General features: G+C 45.5%; 1 protein-coding gene across 2 annotated transcripts in view; it reads right to left on the bottom strand.

The window, feature by feature from the left end:
- Sox5 (SRY-box transcription factor 5) overlaps positions 1-23,740 on the bottom strand; it is a 998,560-nt gene that overhangs the window by 820,731 nt on the left and 154,089 nt on the right. The gene's annotated exons all lie outside the window — the stretch shown is intronic.

Here is a 23,740-nt window from a genome sequence, read left to right as displayed (position 1 = left end):
TCAGACTAAACAGTGGAAAGGGACAGATCCTGATGGGAACATCACTGCTGCGGGAAAGCTGACAGACATCTTTAACGAGGTGACATTTGAGCAGAGGATTGGCCAAAGTGAATGAGCCATGCAGAGGGGGCTGCTCTCTAGACAGGGGACAACAGGAACAAAGTCCCTGTGGTTAGAACTGACAAGCATATCCTGCAAAAGCCTACACAAAACAGGTCAAGAGAGAGAGGCAGTGGACAAAAGATTCTGGACAGGTTATTGTCCTCTCCCATTATCATGGGGGGCCTGGCCATTTTCTTTCCAATTTTCTCATTTTTCTATTTATCTTGTCTTTCAGCTACTCAGTACACAAGCATTCAGGACTGCCTGACAACATTATAACATATGCCATCCTCTACACCAGTGACTTAATTTGCTGCGAATATTGATTATTGCTTTTGTGTTCATTCAATGGCTCTCATTTCCCACTAAGTTTTGTGATATAACTTTTTATCCGTTTGTTTTCCAACCTGCACATATTATTCCATTCAACAGTTGCTTTTGTGTTGTTCTGTTTGGTCTTTAGACAAGGTTTTAGAAAACTGAAACTTGCTGACCTAGCAGCTGACCTATGGAGCCCAGGTCAACCTTGAACCCATAGCAATCCTCATTCTTCTGCCTTCCTGGACACTGGAATTAAGGATATGGATCACCACACCCAAATGAACAGTTTCTTATACATAGATTCACTTTGATCCTGTTTTGTGGTCTGGCAATGTATATTTTTCTAATATTTATTTATTTATTATGTATACAATATTCTGTCTGTGTGTATATCTTATCTGTAGGTCAGAAGAGGGCACCAGACCTCATTACAGATGGTTGTGAGCCACCATGTGGTTGCCGGGAATTGAACTCAGGACCTTTGGAAGAGCAGGCAATGCTCTTAACCTCTGAGCCATCTCCCCAGCCCCTGGCAATGTATACTTTAATTGTTGTGTTTAGATCATTTACATTTAATGTGTATATTACTTTAAATTTGCATTTTTCTTCACTTCCTCCTTGATTTCTCACTTCTGTTTTCTTCCTGCCTTCAATTTTATTTCTCAGTTTTGACTTCATTTTCATGCTCGTAAATTGTGTTGGGTTTTTTTTTTTTAGCCATTCATTTTTTTCTTAGTGGTTTCTCTAGGCATATAGTATTATAGATATATAACATCATGCTAATCTGGTCTGGCTAGCTTACCAGTTTGAATGAAGTATGGCATGAATCAATGAGATATGCTCTATTGAATAATTCTAAAAACTGGTAGAGCTGGTAAATGAAGAATCCAAATGTCTAGACAAAGGTAACTATGTGTAACGTTATCCTGCTTTCTACCATATAGAAAAAAAACCACAAATCTACACTCCCAAGACAGATGACAGAAATGAAGGGTAAAAATTCTAACTGATCCAAAACATCAAGATATCTATCATTTGATTTATACCACTTAGGCAGTTTTTAAAGAGACTAAGAGCATTAAGTCTCAAAGTCTTTGAAACTCTAAACAAAAATTTCCACATAGTCTGTTTACTATGCCTTGAACTATCAACAACCTATAGCCTGTTATATGAATATGAGTAAACTTAACAGTTATCCTTATCAACAACCAATTGCAGATGCACAAAGCTAACTTCCCAAGGTCAAGATGAGTCAGCTGTAGAGCTGGGCTAGAACCAGGGTCTGATGGCACTGAGCTACACTGAAAGAGGAGAAAATATTAACTTTTCTCTCCAGTGTGTTAGCAGTCTGCTTGGCATTCAGTTACACTTCATTTCCTTAAGGGAGGCAAAATAAGAACACGGCAGATGGACTACCCCGAGTCATCTGCATTGGAACAGAACCAGGAAACCAGGGCTGAAATGTACCCACTTGCCAAGAGTAGCAATAGATGACAAATAGATGGCCTGATCATCGATACTTCAGACACGAGCCCAGGAAAATTTCAAAGATGAAATTGTGAGTCTACTTCCTCGGTACAGGTGAGACCTTTCCCCATCCATCCAGGTAACCGCAGAATTGGAAACTGGATGGACAGGACCTTTATGCCAGTGGATGATTTTACTCCTTTTAGATATAAAAACCTTGAATGTGTGCAAAAGACATTGTCCTCAGTTCCCAAAACATTTCCTCCGTTCCCTGATTCACTCTAGGAAGAATCAGACCTCTAGTGTAGAGCTCTGAGTGACAGACTTTCCCTTTTAGTCATGAAATCTTCTCTGATCCAAGCAGGGGAAAAAATTCTTGCTCATCTTCCATTTATATTCACAGTCGGATACTATAATTAAATAATAGAGTTTCATTTGCTTGGGCTCAAATCCATTAGGATTGTTTTCTTCCACTCGCCTCTTTCCTCTGAAATGTATCCCAGTATTATTTTCACCCCTGAGCACACACACATACAGATCTGTGAATCTATAATGAGCTATTCCTGGTTTTAGCATAGCTTTATATCTGATAAAATGCCTAAATTACCTCCACCTAGATGCTGTCTAAATATGAACAAATACTCGCTTCACACTGGGGAAAATGTCAGCATTCACCTGCGAAGATCCCAGCCACGAACATACACTGCTTTCTCCTGGGAAAAATATGGTTCAAGCTAACATGGGTTCCTCGCGATAACATCCCCAAAGGGTTGAAGGTGCGAAGGCCCTCGTGTTCCAGACCAGTGTGTTGTGACAGTACCATGTAGCATCATGTACAGACAGAGCCTAGAGCCTTCCCCTCATCTAACAGGGACTGTGGTGACAAATATCTATTTCCCCAGGAACAGTAAAACAGCCCAGGTTCTCAGAATCCCAGAAGGGAAGTCCGGGAATGGGAAGAACTGGAAGGCTATAGCCGGCATACCCCGCTGAAGCACCTGGGTGGAGCTGAGGGTGCATAGCTGCCCCTACCCAGTACAGGAACTAGACATGTCTGCTCTGGTCCTAGATGCTTTTAACAAAAGAACCCTGCAGAACATATAACACCCTGCCCAGCACTGTGCTGCTACTGCGCACCTCCTAAACCCCTGTCCATATCACCATCGTCCTAGGTCTTTCCTCTCCAGCTTTCTCCCGGCATCCTCTCCAAGCAGCTGTCTTAGAAGCATTTCAACAGCTACAAATTATATTTCTTCCTTTTTTCTTCTTTTTGGCCTCCTGGGGTTGGGGTAAGAAATAGAAAGACCAGAAAGGCCCAACTGTGACACCAAAGACCATCAAAACAGCTGAGGGAAGCTCACTTCATGTCCCATCAGTTAGCTGGGTATGTCCCCTGCTCAGTAAGAAGCGTGATAGGCCCTCTGCCAACTACCACGGACTAGAGGTGAGATGGGACTTCACTAGGTAAAAAGCCAGTAGGGAGGACAGACCTAGTTTCTTCAACACTGTAAACTGGTCTTGAGAAGGCTACTGATCCATTTCATTCCGTGTTAACGGACCACAAACTGTCTTCTTTCCAGCCATCATACCACAATGGGTCAAGGGAAACTACCACAGGCAGCTAGTTGACTTAGACACCATAACATATTCTAATGGCTTTTAGCACACAAATCCATTGCTCCTGGTTACAGAAAATCCTCTAGGAAAACATCAAATTATATATTCTAAATTGAAAGGAAAGCACAGGTTCACTCCTAAGCTTTTTTGTTAAGGATTGAGTGCTAAGGCAGTGGGTCCGTGGGTAAAATGTTTGCTATGCAAGCATGAGCTCTTAGCACCCATGGAACACATCTGTAATGCCAGCACAGGGGGCAGGGAAGAGTCAGGGACATGCTGGGGCCTCTGCTGGCCAGCCAGGAATAAACAAGTGCCAGGTTCAATGAGAGACTCCATCTCAAAAACAAGGTGACGTATAATACAGGATGACACTTGGCATCAGCTCAGGCCTCCACACATGCAAGGGTAGAAAACATGCACGCACATGCATACCCATACATACACACACAGACACAAATACCCTAATGTGCATGCACACACACACACATACACACACCTACACGTGAACGTACACACACGTGCACATGCACACATATACAAATGCACACCTGCACACACATACACACACACACACACACAAAGCGAGTGGAAAAACAACAAAGAAGGCAAAAAGGATAAGGAGATAGGACCAACATACCAATCCAAGAGCTCGGCTGGCACATCCTGCTTCATGCCGAAAGTTCTGGGCACAAACTGTACACAGAAACAGCAGAAACCAAGCCCCGTCTGTGAATAAGATGCGACTTCCGGTGCTAGCATTAGACTACAGACAGTCTCAGCCCTTGTATGAACACTAAGTCAAATTAAATATATTGTTGAGCAATGCCTGCAACGTACTTTGTTAGATGAGACAGAAAACAAAGTCATTAAACTTACTAGGAAAGAAGCTGTGATCCAAGCGCTTCAAAGATGCTCAAGTCATTAGCAGAGGAAGACGTAAACATGGGGCAATGTCCAGAAGTCTAGGGGGTGGCGTTATAGGAAAGCATGGCTTTCTGTGTCCATAGATTTAAAAAATAGGACCCGGAATATAATGTAAACATTTATAGAAAGCTCATCTTGGGCATCTGGAATTCTGAAAGGGGAGGACCCGAGGTACTGCGAGACAGTGGGTGGTCTCCCTCTGGCTTTGAGGGGGCGGAAAGAACCTGAATGTCAGGGCTTGCTGCAGGCCTGAGCAAGAGTAGAGCAGGCCCTGCATCTCAGGACGCTTCAGAGATAACAACCTCTCTTACTTTCATCTCTGTGCTCTGAGAGCCAGGCCATTAGAGTACACAGCTCAGTATGGCCTGGCATGGCATCTCCATGGAAGACACACAGCTCACTTCTGGGAGATCCTGGACTCTTTCAGGTCACACAGCCACAATCTCCAACTTCTATCCAGGTACCTGCATAGGCAATGAAGGGCAGTTTCCCTAGCCAGTCCATGTGCTTTCTAATTTCTGAACTGGTGGAGGAATGTCATAAATCATCCCAAAGTGTGTGACTTCTCTGAATCCATTGGGGCTATGAAAGCGTTCAAGTGCCAAGAACTGGGTAAGGTGTCTTGGTACCTGAATCATAGCCCTAGGTAAGGAAGTCCAGTCACTCAACAAACATATATTCATTTAAGTTAATGGGTCAACTACTGAGATGGTAGAAAACAAGAGATTAAATAAAGTAGAAGCACTGAATGCCAGGAAGAGACCAATATAGTAGATATGATTTATGAGTGTTGGCATTCAAACATGGTTTAACAGGAACACTAACTACCATGTATGGAAACTGGTACCAATGTCAGTACACATACTGACCACATGAAGGATGCTGGCCACATGACTCCACCTGTAGAGCCAATCCTGTCCATAGGGAAACAGTATATGTTTCCCATTGGACAGTCTGGCCTGTCAATCTTCAGACTGACAGAGTTTGGGGTAGAGAGTTGGCCTGAATCCCTTAAACTCTAGGGATGACAGCTCAGAACATAGCATGTAACCAAGCTCTAGGGATGACAGCTCAGAATGTAGCATGTAACCAAGCTCTAGGGATGTCTGCTCAGGACTTAGCATGCAACCGAGCTCTAGGAAGCCACAAAGTGTGTTCGCCCTCACCCAAGCATTGTTAGATCTTGAGATTCAATGATCCCTCAGCCTCCACTTTCTCTTCCTCTAAGAACTATTTAGATGTGAAGCCACAGATCTTGCAGAGAGATTCTGCCTAATATTAAACCCAAGGAAGATGACGGGAGAGATGAGATACAGAGTGGAGGGAGAGATGGGCTATTGATGAGGTCCTGATGGTGTCTCTAGTATTGCCACATAGTTCCATTCTTTACCTCGGCTATTCTGAGACAGGTTTATGTGCAACTCAGCAGAGAGTGGCCCTGAGCATGTGTGTGAAGAGCTGAGATAATAGCTGTAGGCATGAGTTGCTGCATCAGACTTACAGCCGCCACTTAATAAATGGGAGCTTTGAATCTAATAAGTGGCAGAATCTCAAGTCCTTCCCTTGTTGAGTTGGTGACATGAAGAGCAGATAGTTTTTCATGGGACTTCTTAAGATATCAAAGGTCTCCCTTCAAGAAGATGACAATCAATAGTACAAGTTGTTAGCAACAGCTCAAAGGCATAAAGTCAAAAGATGCCGCAAAAGCAGCCACATTGATTGAAGTGAAGTGAACAGAAAACACAAGCCAATATCTTCAAGGGAAAATGGCAGGAAGGACCCCAGGGCAGAGATGGCCAATGACAGACTTCACAGAGACAGTATACTAGCTCTGTAGGTGTGCAGTGTCCACTCAGGTGCTGTGTTTGACACTTGTATTCCAGATGTGGTGCTGTTTGGCGGAAATCAGCAGATAGTTTTGGACACAGGGCCCAGCTGGCAGACCTAAGACTGTAGGGGTGAAGCTTATGGGTCACCAACAGCCTTCTTTCTAGTGTTAAATCTTATGTCCCAATCCAGACACACAGATCACATCCCAAGTCGCCAGTGGCACAAAATGAATCCCGCCCCTTTCACATTCCACTTACCATGAAGATGTACATTGAAACAAAATCCTCCTCCCTTAAGTCCATTATGGAGGGAAAGGCCTGGAAAGAGAGGATCCCACTGTGGGACCCTGAGTGTGAGACGTCTGGTCACACCACACCCATGGTCAGAAAGATGCAAGACATGAATGCTGGGGTTCAACTCACTTTCTGATTCAGTCTAAGATCCCAGCCCCAAAGGATGGTGCTGCCCACACTCAGGGTGGGTCTGTCCTCCTCGGTGAACCCCGCTAGAAACACTCACACACAGGCATACCCAGAGGTGTGTCTTCTGGGGGTTCTAAATCTTGACAGTCAACTCAACTCACTGCAAATCTCACACATTTTCCTCCATGATTGCCAGGTCTTTGGTCACAGAGATAAGAAAACGAACTGATAGTGTAGGTTTTAAGGAAAGGAGAAAAGTCTAGAAAATTGAGAAGAAAGGCAGACGGTAGTGTAGGTCGAGGAAAATGGCAAGTAGTGGAGGTCAGGACACAAGGCCTTTTCCAGCCTGGAGGGGTAAGGAGCATGGGGAGCGATTATAATAAGACTTCTGGTGCACAGCATGCCTGGAAGGCAAGTTTAGCCATGTTTTGGACAAATTAGCTGTCACAGAGTTCATTTAGAGGCATAAAAGAGTGCAGGGTTTTCCATGTCATTCAGACACAGTGAAACTTAAAATAAAACTCAGAACAGTTTCAAAGCTATTCCAGCCACCTCAGGCATGCTGGGATGCCTCGTGCCATGTGAGGCTTTCCTTCTCTCAATCGTACTCGATCAATTCTCCCTCACATGCTGCAGTGAAATGAAAGGGATACACACAGGCACAGATGAGTGAAGGCATGGGGTACTGGACACCTGGGCTTCGCTCCCTTGTATGCCATTCTCTGCCTGTAAAACCTACACAGTGAGAGGGACCAACTCCAAACTATCAGGTGAACCCACTAAGTTCAAGGAAACTATGGTGATGCCATGGTCTTTGCAAGTGACTAGTTGTTGTCCCTGGGCCAAAGTCAAACTATAAATAGAATTCCCTTGAAAGCATGGCTTGGATATAGAGGAACAGCACACAATGTGGACCAAAGGAATGTGTGGGCTTGGCTGTGAGTTGACTGTCCAGAGTTAGAGTTGCCTAGGAGCTACACCTCTGGATGTCTGTAGCAGTGTTTCTGGAAGCTGTTGACAGAGAAATACAGGCCTACCCTGAGCATGGGAAGCACCATCCTATGGCTGGGATCTTAGACTGAACGAGAAGAAGGAAGTGAGGTAAAGACCAACACTCATTTCTCACTGCTTCCTGACTGTGGGTGCAATGTGACCAGCCCCCTCACACTCTGGCTGTCACAGCTGGATCTGCCTTTACCCGGGCCTTTCTCTCCATGGTGGAGAGAAAACTTCAAACTGTGAGCCCAAATAAACCCTTCTCTCCTGAAGTTGTTTGGGTCAGGTGTTTATCATAGCAATAAGAAAAGTAGAACCTACAGAGGAGCATCATTGTTAAATAATCACTAGACTAGGGGGGCAGAGACAGGGAGTTCCCTGGGGCTGGGTGGGCAGCCAGTGCACCAGGCCAATGATAGGCCCCGACTCAAAGAGGTAGATGACATTCCTGAGAATGAACCCCAAGGTGGTCCTCATACACACAACAGACACACACATACACACACACACACACACACACACACACACACACACACACACACACACATGTGTTTTATCATGAGTAGTCCCAGTGGGGCCAAATATATGCAGTAGAGTAACATCTTACATCTTGCCATAATAAGAGAAGGAAAGACTGAGGTCAGGAATATTTCAAATATCCATATTGCAGCCAAAACATAAAAGATGGGACTTTCCTATGCCAGAACTGTTCTTTTCTGAAGGCATTAGAAAAACCTTTCATAGGCTTCTTATAAGCCAGGACAATATGTAATTCCTGTTTTGATATAAAATCTGTCAGTCACAAACTATCACTTGAGTACTGGAGCTAATATTTCTTAAGCACATCAAATAAGTCTTTCTGTTTAGGTCTTTGGATAATGATCAAGCAAACGGTACCAATGAACACAGAAAACGTGCACACACAACGGAGTCTTAGAGAAATCAATGGGGCAGGCTCCGCATAGGTTTAATGAAGACGTTTGGATAAGCTGGATACCACAGTCATAGCAAAGAACTTGGCACACACTGTGAGGAATTTCCAGTTCAGGGAGCTGAGACAGCGTGACGTTCAAAGACAAAGAATCACAATTGTGGTGATCTCGACAACTGTGCTGACACTCATGAACCCAAGGGTATCCATTAGATGTCAGTCAATTCTTTAAGAGATCAAGACACCAGTCAAGTCATGTTGACACTAGGGCATGTAAGAAGATGTGACAGGTCTGGAGAGATGCCTGATCGTCAAGAGTACAGAGCAACCGGGTTCTATTCCCGGCACCCACATGGAGGCTCCCAGCTGTCTGTAAGTCCAGTTTTAGAGGCTCCAATGCCCTCTCCTGACTTCCATAAATACTGTATGCACACAGCCAGAAATGTATATACAAGCAGATAAAACATTTTTACACATAAAATAAAAATAATAAAATGTAAAAATAAAGGACACAATAATTTTGTAATTCTGCCTTTTCTATCTGAACTATAGAAGTTGGTACTTGAATTCTTGACTGGCAAGTGTCTTTTCATAAAACCCAAGATGCTATAATTAGGTCATTTCACATTGCAACCCTAATGAATTAATAGTTGCAGACACTAGCATCAGTGAATGTAGACATCACAGAGAGACAGAGGGCATTACCTTCCTCTTGAAGAAGAAGCACAGCGCCCCTTAAAGTCCTACAAAGGCATTAGGCATGTTTGGTCAAGTCTCCGAAGCCAGCTGCTATGTTTTAGAAGATACAAAGGAACACACCATGCACCAATCACCAAAAGCCACACCATGAGAAATGTCCCTACCCCCAAATTCTACAAACAGATAAGACAGAAGGAAAAGAAACAAATGGAAGTAGACCCCAGACTAAAAAATCTTGAAGGACAAGATATTGTGAATGTGAAAACTAATTGCAGTGTTTATGGATACATAATTGGATGATAAAGCATAATGAAATACCATGTTTGGGAGACACATCTAGAAAAAACATGGGGCTGTGAGTCTGTAGGACACATGGAGAAGCTGCTGGAATTCTTTGTCAAGTATTTCTTGATCTAGGTGGTGCTTATAAGAATGTCCATCAAGGAATAAATTAGAGAGTATACCGATGTTTTCTCTAGTTCTTAAGATTTTCATTTTAATTTACAATACAAAAGCAAAAGGGTGTAAAAAGTAAAAAAATAAAAGTGTAAGCCGGGTGGTGGTGGCGCACGCCTTTAATCCCAGCACTCGGGAGGCAGAGGCAGGCGGATCTCTGGAAGTTCGAGGCCAGCCTGGTCTACAAGAGCTAGTTCCGGGACAGGCACCAAAGCTACAGAGAAACCCTGTCTCGAAAACCCCCCCAAAAAAATAAATAAATAAATAAAAGCGTAAAGAAGGGTAGAAGAAGAGAAGGAGGAAGGAGGAAGAAGATAAAGAGGGAAGAGGAAGAAGAAAAGGGGGAGGAGGAAGAGAAGGAGAAAAAAGAAGAGAATGGAAGGAGGAAGAAGAGGAAGGAAGAAGAGAAGGGGGAAGAGAAGGAAGAGGAGGAAAGAGGGAGGAAGAAGATTGTGTAGTCATAAATTACATATCTATCACTGGCAATTAAAACCAGTACTCTTTGTGTGTTCACTGACATGTGCAAATGTATGCCTATACACATGTGCACATGGTGGCCAGAGGCCATCATCAGGGTCTCCCCCCATTGCTCTCCCTCTGGAGACATCTTTTGCTGGACGTAGAGTTCAGCTCCAGGGATCTCCTTGCGCTAGGTTGCAGGCACATGCTGCCATATGTGGCCCAACTTCCCAGGTTCTGGAGATCTGAACCAGATCCTCAGGCCTGTACAGCAAGCAATTTACTGACAGCTGTCTCCCAGCCTTAAAAGAGTTTCTCGGTTGTCAATAGTAACAGGAATCAAGCTAGCCTAAGCTCAGCCAGTTTGCTTTCCCGCATGCTGTGTTGCGGGCTTGTCTGGGACCCTCTTTGGTAATTTTCACTGCCTCTCACTGGAGGATATAGCATGATGCTCTGGTATTTGAGGCAGGACAGTCTCCTGCTCCACCAAATGAGGTCCTGTTGTTCTCGATCCGCAACAAAAGTCACATGATACCAATTTGTTTTACAGTGGCTGGACACCTACCTTTCCAGGCACTGTGCTGTTTGCAGAAAGATAAGGGATCATTCAATATATTAAAACTAGATTTTTTTCTTTATAAATCCTACTGAAATGGTTGGAGTCTAATGTTCCTTGGGTTTGCAAAATAGCTATTGTCCAACCTAGGGACACTCCCCTGCTCCCCTGTAGCATCCGACATCACTGTCAGGTAGTGGCTGCTGCAGTGGAAAAATTTCACTGTAATCTGGTCTGTCAACACTGGCCTTCCAATGAGCTTAGTCAAGGTTATCTGTGCTGTGAAACTCAGGAACAGTAAGGCCTGAAGAGGCCCAGACAGTCCAGCCCATGGCAGGTGAGGAACTGCTATCATTTCTGAGAACCACTCACTGGTCTCCTGTGGTTCTTTCTACACTGTGATCCCTATCTCATGGTGTGGAAGAATAGTCTGTATTCTGTCAATTATATTTTAAATAAATGCTGATTGGCCAGTAGCCAGGCAGGAAGTATAGGTGGGAAACCAGACAGGAAGTAGAGGTGGGTCAATGAGAACAGGAGAATTCTGGGAAGAGAAAAGCCCATCTCTCTGCAGTCCCAGCCCAGACACAGAAGAAGCAGGATATGACTGCCCCAATGAAAAAGGTACTGAGTCATGTGGCTAACATAGATAAAAATAATGGGCTATTATAAGTTATAAGAGTTAACGAGAAGTCTGAGCTAATGGGTCAATCTGTTTATAGTTAATATAGACCTCTGTGTGATTTCTTTGGGACTTAACGATTGCGGGAACCAGGCAGGACAGGAAACCTTTGTCAACAATCTCAGGCTTCAAGGGAGCCTTGGTGGATGGAAGATGCATTCAGAGGATGCTCAACATGACCAGTATAGTCCACAGATAGCTCTTTTCAGTGTTTTCAGAGCAGGGGAAACTAGGATAGACAAAATGCAAGAAGCAATGTTGAAAATAACTCATTGTCAGTGTTTTGCCCCACAGGCCTCTTTTCCCCAGCCTGGGAGATCTGGAAATAAGGATTGATGTAGTCAAACCCTAGAGAGAGAAAAATGAGAATCAGGAAAATGAGCTGGTGGAAAATCAGCAGAATGGGATGGAGATCGGCAGAACCAGCTAACCCATCCGCAGAGTGGGATGCGAATCGGCAGAACCAGCTAACCCATCAGCAGAGCGGGATGGAGATCGGCAGAACCAGCTAACCCATCCGCAGAGCGGGATGTGGATCAGCAGAACCAACTAAATCCAAGCTTTACAGTGATATTCCCAGGCTGCTAATACCATTCTAACCAAAGTTGTATGCTGCAATTCTCAGCTTCCAAAAATTCTGTCCACAAAATTCATTTTAATTCATTCCCTGTAAAATGTCCTACAGTTCCATGTTCAATGAATCAATGCAATGAAAAATTAAAACAATATAAAAATAATTTTTTAAATGGCCTAATCTCTTGAGGCAAGCAAATTAGCGGGACCAATAAAAGTACAATGGGTCAGAATTCATCTTTTCAGGACTGGAAATTCTTGCAAAGTGTGGACTAAATTTGAGGCTTTATTTCCAGTAACATACATGTCCTAGAACCTTTCATCACATGAACAGAAGTGGATTCAGAGATCTGTGCACTAGACAGAACGTAGCGAACAGTGCAGAGATCTGTGCACTAGACAGAACACAGCGGACAGTGGTACAGAGAGCTGTCCACTAGACAGAACACAGTGGACAGCGGTGCAGAGAGCTGTGCACTAGATAGAACAGAGTGGACAGCGGTGCAGAGATCTGTCCACAAGACAGAACACAGCGGACACTGGTACAGAGAGCTGTCCACTAGACAGAACACAGCGGACAGTGGTACAGAGATCTGTGCACAAGACAGAACACAGCGGACACTGGTACAGAGAGCTGTCCACTAGACAGAACGCAGCAGATGGTACAGAGATCTGTGCACTAGATAGAACACAGTGGACAGCGGTGCAGAGATCTGTCCACAAGACAGAACACAGCGGACAGCAGTGCAGCGATCTGTCTACAGCAGACAGTGGTGCTCATCAGCCATTCTGAGCCTGCTCCTACTGGGAAGGTGATGGAAGGACGTTAGCCTGAGCAGCTGCCCTGACATTTATCCAGTCTCAGTTGATCCTAAGATAAATTGATAAGGCTTAGATTTTCTTGACCTCTTAATCCTTAGAACCCAAAGTACTGGGTGAGTGAAATTTGTCTTTTGTGCTTTGCTCAAAACTGCTTGGCCATGATTAATCTAGAGTATTCGATCTATAAAAAAAATAACTCCATCATGAGATGTCAGGAAGGTGCAGCTGACACCTGGTCCTGGCATTTTTTTTCAACACAGGAAAACCAGAGACTTTCTAAAGCAAGTTTCTGCACCACCGCTTGAAAGGATGGCATTCCCTAATGCAAGCATTGTACAGAAGCTGCAGTACGTTCCCAGGAAACACAATTCCCTTTGACCAGTGCTGGGCTCTCGATGGCGAAAAAGACCCTTTCCTGCTAGCATACAGATTTCTCTGGGTCCTGAACCAATAGGACAATTGGCCCCATCTATTTCTCTTCATATGCTGGGTACCGTGGGAGTCCAACAAAACACGATAATGATTTGAGCATGACTGATGGACTCATCTACCCAGTCACAAGAGTTGGACAACTGTGTCCTTGGAGGTCTACTAGCCCAACATGACCTGCTGGCTCCAGGGACATTCAGTCACACCGGGTACCACGTGCAGGGACAGAGCATGTGCAGAGAAATGATAAGGGCTTCAGCATGCATTCCTGGCAGGAGAAGGGGCTCCATTGCACTTTTGAGAAATGACGATGGGCAATAATCATACGATTTAATTATTCCTTGGAGTTCCACATAAAGCTAACACAGGCGCACACACACACTCAGGCAGCCACCAATCTGCTCCCTGTGGCAGCTGAAAAATGCCATGGAGTAAGTGGAGAGCGAGTCATCAAATGAGTGTCTCCGAGTTACCGAGAAGAGAGTCTTCCGTCGAAGAACAGACAGCCCAGCTAGCACAAGAGAGGGCTGCCACAAGGAGGCCTGGCTCCCTTGCTGGAGATTTTTTTAAAGTCACACCTTCATTTGCATAATAATAACCCAATTATTGTAAGATTAGGTGACAGGAATCTCATTATTGCTATTTCCACAAAACAGTCGATATTCTATTCAATATCTTTTAATGTTACACACCTTAAAACGTAATTATTTCAATATGCCCTCATTCATCTTTAATGTAATTTTCCTTTTGAAACACCTTGCCATAATTGTTAGCTTTTATGGAACAGTTGCTGTTTGAACAAGCATTTCTTCCTCTTGGGCTGCCATGAGAGTGAGCTAAACCAAAGAATAGCTGGAGGGGATGTCTACCTCAGCTCTCCACCCCCCAAAATAAGTCCACCGAAAGACCAACCCGAAGCTGAGCTTCGCAGAGTCTGTGGTCGCACCCTCCCCACGCTTCCCCACACTCCATTCCCCCTCACTCCCTCGCTCTCTTCCAGTTCATGCTCCACAGAAAATGCTTCTGTACATGAATTTTGGTCTGAAGGCAGCTTGGAATGTGTTAGCAAATACATTCTGTTAACTTTTGAATTATAGAAGCTGGGTTCTTTTTCTTTGTGCGTTGGTGTTTTATCTTTTTTGTTTCCTTTTCTCTTCCTTTCTCTCTCTCTCTCTCTTTCAGACCATATTGTAGTACAAAAAAAATGAGAGAGAGAGAGAGAGAGAGAGAGAGAGAGAGAGAGAGAGAGAGAGAGAGAGAGAGAGAGCGCCTCTGAGACAGCTGACACACCAGGGGGACCATCTGCCAGCCATAGGGTTACCTGCCACGGGCTTTTACAGTTTCAATTACAAGCAAATCCATGTGGTAAGTGGCTGGTTAGGAGATTAACGGGTGGAAACAAAGCAGGGAGACAGAACAGAGAGGAGAACACTGAGGGACTACAGGGCCATACCTGCTCGTACTGCAAAATGATATGAAAATCAATGTGGAAAGGAAACAGTAGTCAGATTGTGTCCATGGAGGCCATGGTTTGGATTTGGGGTTACCCGTCCTTGACCCTGTGACCCTGCCAACAGCACCTTCTCCTGGGTGCGGACCGCTCCACATTTAGAGAAAAGGTGTTCTCAGCACGTGTGTTTCATATGCACCGTCTGAGACGCTGTGGCCCACAGCATTCTCACACTTCCGTTGAGCGACCAATCACAGCCTCACATTGCACCACCACTGGTGAGCACCAGCACCCTGTACTGTTCTCTTCCTGATCTGAGAGGGAGCTCACAGCTGGCTAAACACTGCCCTGCGTGTTCATTCGCTCTTGGCGTGTGTGGGTGGAGGGGGGGGGACGGGGTTTTTGATTCTGTTTGCTGTTTTGAGGCAAGTTCTCCTGTTGTGGGAGCTGCGGGCCTCTTCCCACAGCCCGGCTCCTAGCCGCCTGGTTAGCTTATGCCCCGAAATAACAACACACAAACTGTATTCATATAAACACTGCTTGGCCCATTTCTATTAATGTGTGTAGCACCCCAAGGTGCGCTTACCAGGAATATTCTAGCCTACGTCCATCTTGGGCCGGAGCTTCATCGTGTCTGCCCTGGCGATGAGCTGCATGGTGTCTGTCTGAGGCATCTTACCTCACTTCCTCTTCCTCCCAGCATTCTGTTCTGTTTACTCTACCCACCTATGTTCTAACCTATCAGGGCCAAGCAGTTTCTTTAGTTTTTAACCAATGACCTTCCTCCATCATTCTCTCTTTGCAACTCAGACTAGCCTGTTGGTCACAACGTGCCTATGCCGGCTCAAACTCATGGCAATTCTCCTGTTTCAGCCTCTGCAATGCTGGGATAACAGATAGGAGGCCGCAGGTCTTCATGTTTTATGTGTTTTTCAGTATTTGCTCTGAACTTGGCGATTTTCTGCAAACATGGGGTAACCACAGCTCTTTAAAATGGACTTGAGGTGTTATAAATCACATCTCAGCAGAGCAGAAAATATCTGGTTTAGTAACGTCTTACTGGAATTCAGCTCTACACGTCACTGGGCTGGCTGCCCATGCGATGCAGGGGTGACTGATAAGGGTGTGAGTCAGACACTTTCATCCCCCCAGTCCTCCCTTTGAGAGACGGATCAACTGCAGTGCACACTTGAAGTCGCTGTGCACTGGGAACTGCAGCTCAGTTCTCCAAACCCAGGTCCACAAATCCTTAGTTTCTCTCTCCAGAGCTCTAGGTGCTGGCGTCATGTACAGGAGAGACGCTGTCAAGCAGTGGCCAAGAAGACGCAGATAAAGACACAGAAGTGAACTCCTCTCCATTAGACACTGGTGGCCATATGTCACGGGAGGGATTTTCTCATGCTTGGCTGCCTGTTTTCTGAAAGACATTCTCACCAGGTCGCCCCACCAGTCTGAAACTCCCAGTGCCTCCCTGGCTCCCTGCCACAGTTACAGTCTCCTACCTCCGTTCCTCCAGGACTAGGGTTAGAGTCACGGGCCACCGCGGCTGGCCCATGCACTGCTTTGTAGAAAATATCAGCACCCACAGTGACTGCTGAGGAAGATGGTATCTGGGAGGTCTGGGAAATTGCTCAAGATCACAAGGTAGTGAAGGACTAGAGTCAGGATTTCTGACAACGGAGCAAGCTATCATTGTAGTCATGAAACTGAGATTCTCTGTGTCATTGACTTCATTTTCCTTGCCTCCTCCACAGCCCATAGAAAGTTACAGGAGAAAGATGATCCTAGGGCACTTCCCGCACCAGGTCTCACAGTGCCTCATGCCCTAGTCCCACAGTGCCTCACGCCCCGGTACCACAGTGCCTCACGCCATGTTGTCTCTTGCCGGGATCTTTGCGGACGCTCTTATTTCCGCTTATGGTCTTGATCCCTTCCCCTCATTATTATTAAGCAAAGAATCTTACTCAGACCTCAAAATCCCCGGGAGTCAGTCTCTCATCAGCACCTTCATGAAGCCTTACCCTGTGACCCCAAATCCTTCACTGCACTGGGTTTCTGTTTCTCCATTACTGCCTTTAATACCAAGTACACAATGATTAAATGCCTAACTTAATTGTAACATGCAAATACTCCGAAGCCGTCTCTTCTTTATGTGGGGTCAGAGGCCTGCAGGCAGACATGTGTGCACATATGTGTGTATGTGCAGGTGGAAGCCGGATGTCAGTGTGCCTCTCTTAGTCAACTCCCCATTTCCCTTCTGAGGCAAAGCCTCTTAAACTGAACCTGGGGTTCACCAACGTGGCAAGACCCGCTGCCTCGCCAGCGCCAAGAGCTCCTGTGTCTGCCTCCCTAGCACTGAGGTTACAGGTGTGCATGTTCGTAAGCAGCTGTCTACACAGGCGGTGGGGATCCGAACTCGGGTCCTCACACGTGCAGAACAAGTCCTGTACCACCCACTAAGTTATCTTCCCAAGAGCATCGGAGAAAGTTCTGGAGTATTGAGTACGACCCTGCCTACCCTCCTAGTGGTGCACCTGAAATGGTTGTTCTAGAAATTCTCAGCTGGAGTAGCCATGGAAGACTTCAGCCAGCCCCTGGTGCTGGAACTGCCATGGTCTGTCCCAAATGGTAACTTTCCACTACAGTCTCGTCCACCCAAGTACAGTTCCTGCAGAAACAACCTCTCTCCCCCACATCTCAAGGTGTCCAACCAATCTTAATCACTCCTACACATATGTAGATTTGAATGGCTTGTAAGATTTAAAAGGGGGGCAGTATGTTTACCTAAACTATCACAGGTCACGTGAACCCTAGTAAGGAAGGAAGGTAGCAATTCTCCCTCTCTTTATGAGTTACCTTCAAAGTGTTAGATTTCATCTGTGAGTATGTACAATAAATAAACATACAATACACTATGGTTAAGATTTTATACGGCTGAAATGCGGATTTTGTGCGGATTAATTGGGGGCAATCTTTCATCTGCTTCTATTCAGTGTGTGCACCGTATATCTGCAATGCATCCGAGGACAGCTGCCATTCTATTTACAGCCCCATCTAAAAACGGCAACATGAAATCCATCTTCCATCTCTCTGAGGTCTTTGCAAACGCAGAATCAACTCAGATGTTCTGTTTTAGAGCAAAATATATGAGGTGTGAATGTGTGTAGCTGTAAAAGACTAACCGGCTGAGATCCACAGTGGCAGAAGTAGCCACCGGGGCTTGATAAAACGTCCCTCCTCTCCAAGCTCAGGAAAATGCTAGAAAAAGAAACTAGGGGAAAAAAACATCAGGGGACAAACTAAAAAGGTGGGTGACAGTGCCCTCCCACCCCCACCCAGATATTGATTCTTCAGGCCCTTTGTTGCTGGCTGTAGTGTCCTACCACTAGACTGAAAACCATAGGCAGAGGTGTGAGCCGACGGAGCTTCTAAGCCCCAGTCTTTAGCCCAGACTCCTTCAGGGTGAGTTAAAAGTGAGCTTTCAGGTTGAGAAAGAGGGGAATGCTGTGTGCTAGTTCTATGTCGAAACGCTGCATATGAAACATTTTAACACAAACTCATGTAAATTTGACAGCTATTATGGGAATAGGCAAACCCCCCTGATTTTATAACCAAGCGGTGTTCGAGAACATTCGCTGTCCTGGCGTCGCTGCTCCACTCTGGGTTTCAGAGGTACAGACACCGTTTCCCCAAGCTTCAAGTCTCCTTTTGAAAAGTCAGTGTGCCATTAGACAAAGCAGGAAAAGAGGAGGCTATTTCATTGCCAGGATCAGCCATTGACATTGTTCTTACGAAACAGACAAACAAACAAAAGGGAGATGGCTCATGGGGTATTGAGACTGAGGACTAAGTAGGCAAGCCATCCTTCCGAAAACACCGGAAAGCTGCGGGGGGGGGGGGGGGGGATGTGCATTCTAAACATTAGCAAGGACAGAGGGCTATGAAGTTTACCAAGGTTTAAAGAAAACTGCAACACATTCTTAGGGGTGTGAACTCAGGGAAGATACACGACTATCTGTTCCTTGTTCACACGGTTTTGAAGAACAACAAGGTAGTATATTGTCAGCTTACTGGAATGCAGCATGCCATGCCATAGACAAATACTACTGGTCCCTGGCTCTCAGTGAGTCAATGATTACAAACCAATTATTTCTCAGATGGGAAGGAGATGGTGCCATTCTGCAAAAGGTTCTACAATGGAGGTGACAAAGAATGACTTGTTTACTCTGTGCTTCTACCTGATCAAGTTACGTTTCCTAGGTGATGATCATGTATGTGTGAGCATGTATGTATATACATGCATGCACACATATAAACATAGATTTGCCAGTATACATGAGCACGGAGTCTTGTCACTGGTCTGTTTTCTAGATCGTTCAGTGTCTGAAGGAGAGAAGCATGCAGGTGTGATTCTGCCAGCACAGCCCTCTATGTGATTTTGTTTGTTTAAACAAACTAAACGAAGTTAAGCGTGCCAAGGATAACATCCAATGAAGTGGATCACATGCATGCCACAGTGTGTCAAAAGATGGTTTAATGAAGGGGAAGACATGCAAACAAGACTTTCTGATCCTTGATGCTGGAATTTTTTTTTATCTGCCCCATGAGTAACACTGCTGAAATAGAAATTACTTCTTATCCTATTTTCATATGTGAAATTTGAATTTAAAGAATAATCAGTGACCGAACCAGGAGTGATCCTGTTCCAATTATTTTGCTAAATGGACATAGTATCAAACTCTTCTCTAAATTCTCTTTACCATACATTAGTGTGGCTCTCGGCCCTAATCAGAGAAGCCTTGCACAGTGGATGGTGTTCGGTGTAGAAACTCACACCTGGCCCAGGTACGAGAATATGTGACTCTGGAGAGCCCTGTCACTGTGAGGCAAGGCTCAGGGACCATCAGAGGAGACAGAAAGACTGAAGTAGCCCGAGGTGAGGGAGGGATGGAGCAGAACAGCCTCTTCCAGATAGGACTGAGCAGTACTCATGAGGCCCCAGAAACATGGCTACCTGCACACACCTGCACAACAGCAAGTCAGCTAGTACTCGAGCATGGAATTGGAAGGATCCATGAGCCTCCACCCCTAACTCAGGAGCTCTGGACAGTTGAGGGCTTCGGGGACAAGAGAGTCTGTTGTCCTTAACAGCGTGGGTCCTGTTAGCACTACCATGAATGACCCCACAGCCAGAAGCATATTGGCAGCACAAATGGGAGAAGACGGTTTTAAAATTTAAAACAAAAAAAGGACACAAGGCCAGGGCAAGGACATTGAGAGAATATGGGAGGGGTTAATTTAGGGGTGAATACAGTTAAAATGTATAAAGTCCTCCAACAAATAAAATTTTTTAAAAAAATCATCGTGATTTTCCCCTTCATCTAGACTCCAAGCAGAGATTTGAGTGTGTGCACTACTCTGACCTTTAAATTATTATCAATCATTGAATTACTTCTGGACATCTTCAAGGCTCAGTTTAAATCTACACCAATAATCTACTGAAACCAATGACAAACGTTGACGAACTGACAGCGTAAAACAAGCACCTGTCTCTAAGAGAAACAGAATTCACTATTTTTGTCAGATGCCTAAATCATCAAATCTTTCTCCTTAATAATTTTCAGCCATTTGCTGGCTGGTGAAGCTTCCACAGACAGAGTCTGTCCTCAAACAGCTAAAACACATTCAAAATACAGTTATAAAAAGTGGCCCATCCACACTTTTGTTATTGCCGAGACAATCGTGCATTTTCAAAACTAGCATAAAAATATAACCACCACCACACTGTATTTAAGGAGATTCTAAATCTGTGTGCTCTGTGGATGTGTGCTTTATGTGTAGTTTGCTAAGCTTAAGAGCACGGATAAAACTAAAATAAATATCCACCATATGAAATTAAAGCAAGATTAAAATCTACGAGAGACACTATCCAGCTATGCTGCCGGGCTGAGGACAGGGGCATATCGTGCCACCACCAGCAAGCTGGTTTGTTCTAGTAGTTATTCAATCCTTTTCCACTACCTCGGTTTTCATTATTGGGAATCAACCAACAACTTTTCTCCGTGTGTTCTCCCTTCCTTCCTCCTCCCTCCCTCTCTTTCTTTCTCTCCCTCTCTTCTTCCTTTCCTTTCTCCCTCCATCTGTCTTTGCTTTCTTCTTTTTCTTGATTCAGAACCTCCCCCAAGCTGTTCTTCAACTCAGAATTCTCCTTCCTCAGCCTCCCCAGAGCCAAGCTTATTAGCTTGTATTTTCAAATTCCTTTATAATGATCCATACAGTTTTATAACCAAATAAATGCTGGAAAAAAAACATTTCTTTAAGATCATGCACATGCTTCAAAGGGAAAGATTAAGTGAAAATCCCAGATCTATGAGGACAGAACACACACAACAAAATACAGAAGCAAAATGTCTGGTGTCAATTTATGTCACGCCCAGTAGATCCAGGGGCTGGGAACTGATCTGGTTGTTCTTAGATGGTGGGGATGACTAAATGAAGCCTTTATCTTAGGCAAAAAAAATGATCAGAAAGTTGGCTGTGGTTGGCAGAACTGGGAAAATGCTCTTGGACACTATAAGATTTGTCACTCATATTGGTTTAGTAAAACACTAATTGACTACTATCCAGGCAGGAAGTATAGGCAGGGTGACCAGATGAGGAGAATTCTGGGACAAGGAAGATTGAGAAGTGACCAGCCAGACACAGAGGAAGCAAGATGAGAATGCCTCATTGATAAAAGGTACCAAGCCATGTGGCTAACACAGACAAGAATTATGGGTTAATTTAAGTTGTAAGAACTAGTTTATAAGTCTGAACTAATAATTCAAACAATTTATAATTGGTGTAAGCTTCTGTGTTTAATTGAAAATGAATGACTGTGGGACCTGGCAGGACAGAAACTTCTGTCTATACAGAACTTTTCAAAAAAATAATTTGTAAATACCTAAAATTGTTGTTGAGCTTGAGAAGTCACAGCAACTAGATGTCTGAAGGATGTTTTTGGAAACAGGCAGCAAGCAATACTCCTTCTGAGGAAAACTGTGGGGCTGACTGAACAATGGCATTCACTAGGGTAAGGTTGAACTCTGGGGCCAGTACAGTAGAGTTCTAAGGACCTCTTCTCCTACACCTCTGCACCTGTGAGCGCCTCCCTCTACATCTCTGCACCTGTGAGCCCCTCCTCTACATCTCTGCACCTGTGAGCCCTTCCTCTACACCTCTGCACCTGTGAGCCCCTCCTCTACACCTCTGCACCTGTGGTCCCCTCCTCTACACCTGTGAGCCCTTCCTCTACACCTCTGCACCTGTGAGCCCTTCCTCTACACCTCTGCACCCGTGAGCCCTTCCTCTACACCTCTGCACCTGTGAGCCCTTCCTCTACACCTCTGCACCTGTGAGCCCTTCCTCTACACCTCTGCACCTGTGAGCCCTTCCTCTACACCTCTGCACCTGTGGTCCCCTCCTCTACACCTCTGCACCTGTGAGCCCTTCCTCTACACCTCTGCACCTGTGAGCCCCTCCTCTACACCTCTGCACCTGTGAGCCCCTCCTCTACACCTCTGCACCTGTGAGCCCTTCCTCTACACCTCTGCACCTGTGAGCCCTTCCTCTACACCTCTGCACCTGTGGTCCCCTCCTCTACACCTCTGCACCTCTGAGCCCTTCCTCTACACCTCTGCACCTGTGGTCCCCTCCTCTACACCTCTGCACCTCTGAGCCCTTCCTCTACACCTCTGCACCTCTGAGCCCTTCCTCTACACCTCTGCACCTGTGGTCCCCTCCTCTACACCTCTGCACCTGTGAGCCCTTCCTCTACACCTCTGCACCTGTGAGCCCCTCCTCTACACCTCTGCACCTGTGAGCCCCTCCTCTACACCTCTGCACCTGTGAGCCCTTCCTCTACACCTCTGCACCTGTGAGCCCTTCCTCTACACCTCTGCACCTGTGAGCCCTTCCTCTACACCTCTGCACCTGTGAGCCCTTCCTCTACACCTCTGCACCTGTGGTCCCTTCCTCTACACCTCTGCACCTGTGAGCCCTTCCTCTACACCTCTGCACCTGCAAGCCCTTCCTCTACACCTCTGCACCTGTGGTCCCCTCCTCTACACCTCTGCACCTCTGAGCCCCTCCTCTACACCTCTGCACCTGTGGTCCCTTTCTCTACACCTTTGCACCTGTGAGCCCCTCCTCTACACCTCTGCACCTGTGGTCCCCTCCTCTACACCTCTGCACCTGTGGTCCCTTCCTCTACACCTCTGCACCTCTGAGCCCTTCCTCTACACCTCTGCATTTATGATCCCCTTTCTCTATACTTCTGTGCCTGTGACTGCCTGCATCTTAAAAATAGCTGAAGCAGGTGTGGGTTTTGCTAGTTTTTCTTACCCCACCCACAGACAGAGAACTCCCATTTTAGAGATTCAATTTGCAGTACTACCATAGCTAACTACTTCAACCCCAAAGAGAGAGCTGCCCAAGTATCGCACAAGCAAAGCACAAGCCTTTTATGGGAGAATCTTGATTACTTGGCTACCATGACTGATCCAGGACGGCTACAGGGTTCAAAGTACATAAGCAGTCAGAAAAGACTCGAAATATCATGTATCCTTTGCCAGGAGTCACCAGCATAGCCCATGGTGCTTCCAGAAGCAGGTGGCACAGGGGTGAGCAGAACAGGTGACAAGAAAGAGTGAGGCAGGGCCTGTTCTGATGGCATTAGCTGAAGCCTTGTGCCTGTATAGCCCCATGAGTCTGTGCATCTCATCTCCAAGTTCTTTCAGGTCACAAAGCAGCATTTTGTAACCTACGCTCCTCTCTACTGCAGGGACCATAAAACTGGAGCCTCTGCTGCCACCGTGGGATGTGTATCTGGAAGATGGAAAAGACAGAATCTAACACAGTGGGTTGTGTGCCCAATGGATGGTGCCTAAGAAGCCATTGAGCTAAAGAGGTCCTGAATGTCAGTGCCAAGAGTTCCAGTTCAGCAACAACCAATGAGATCACAGGA

Source organism: Microtus pennsylvanicus, chromosome 8 (genome assembly GCF_037038515.1).
Source record: "Microtus pennsylvanicus isolate mMicPen1 chromosome 8, mMicPen1.hap1, whole genome shotgun sequence".
NCBI classification, from domain to species: Eukaryota; Metazoa; Chordata; class Mammalia; order Rodentia; family Cricetidae; genus Microtus; species Microtus pennsylvanicus.
The sequence above is the reverse complement of the archived record's forward strand: the minus strand, read 5'-3'. Positions and strand labels throughout refer to the sequence as shown.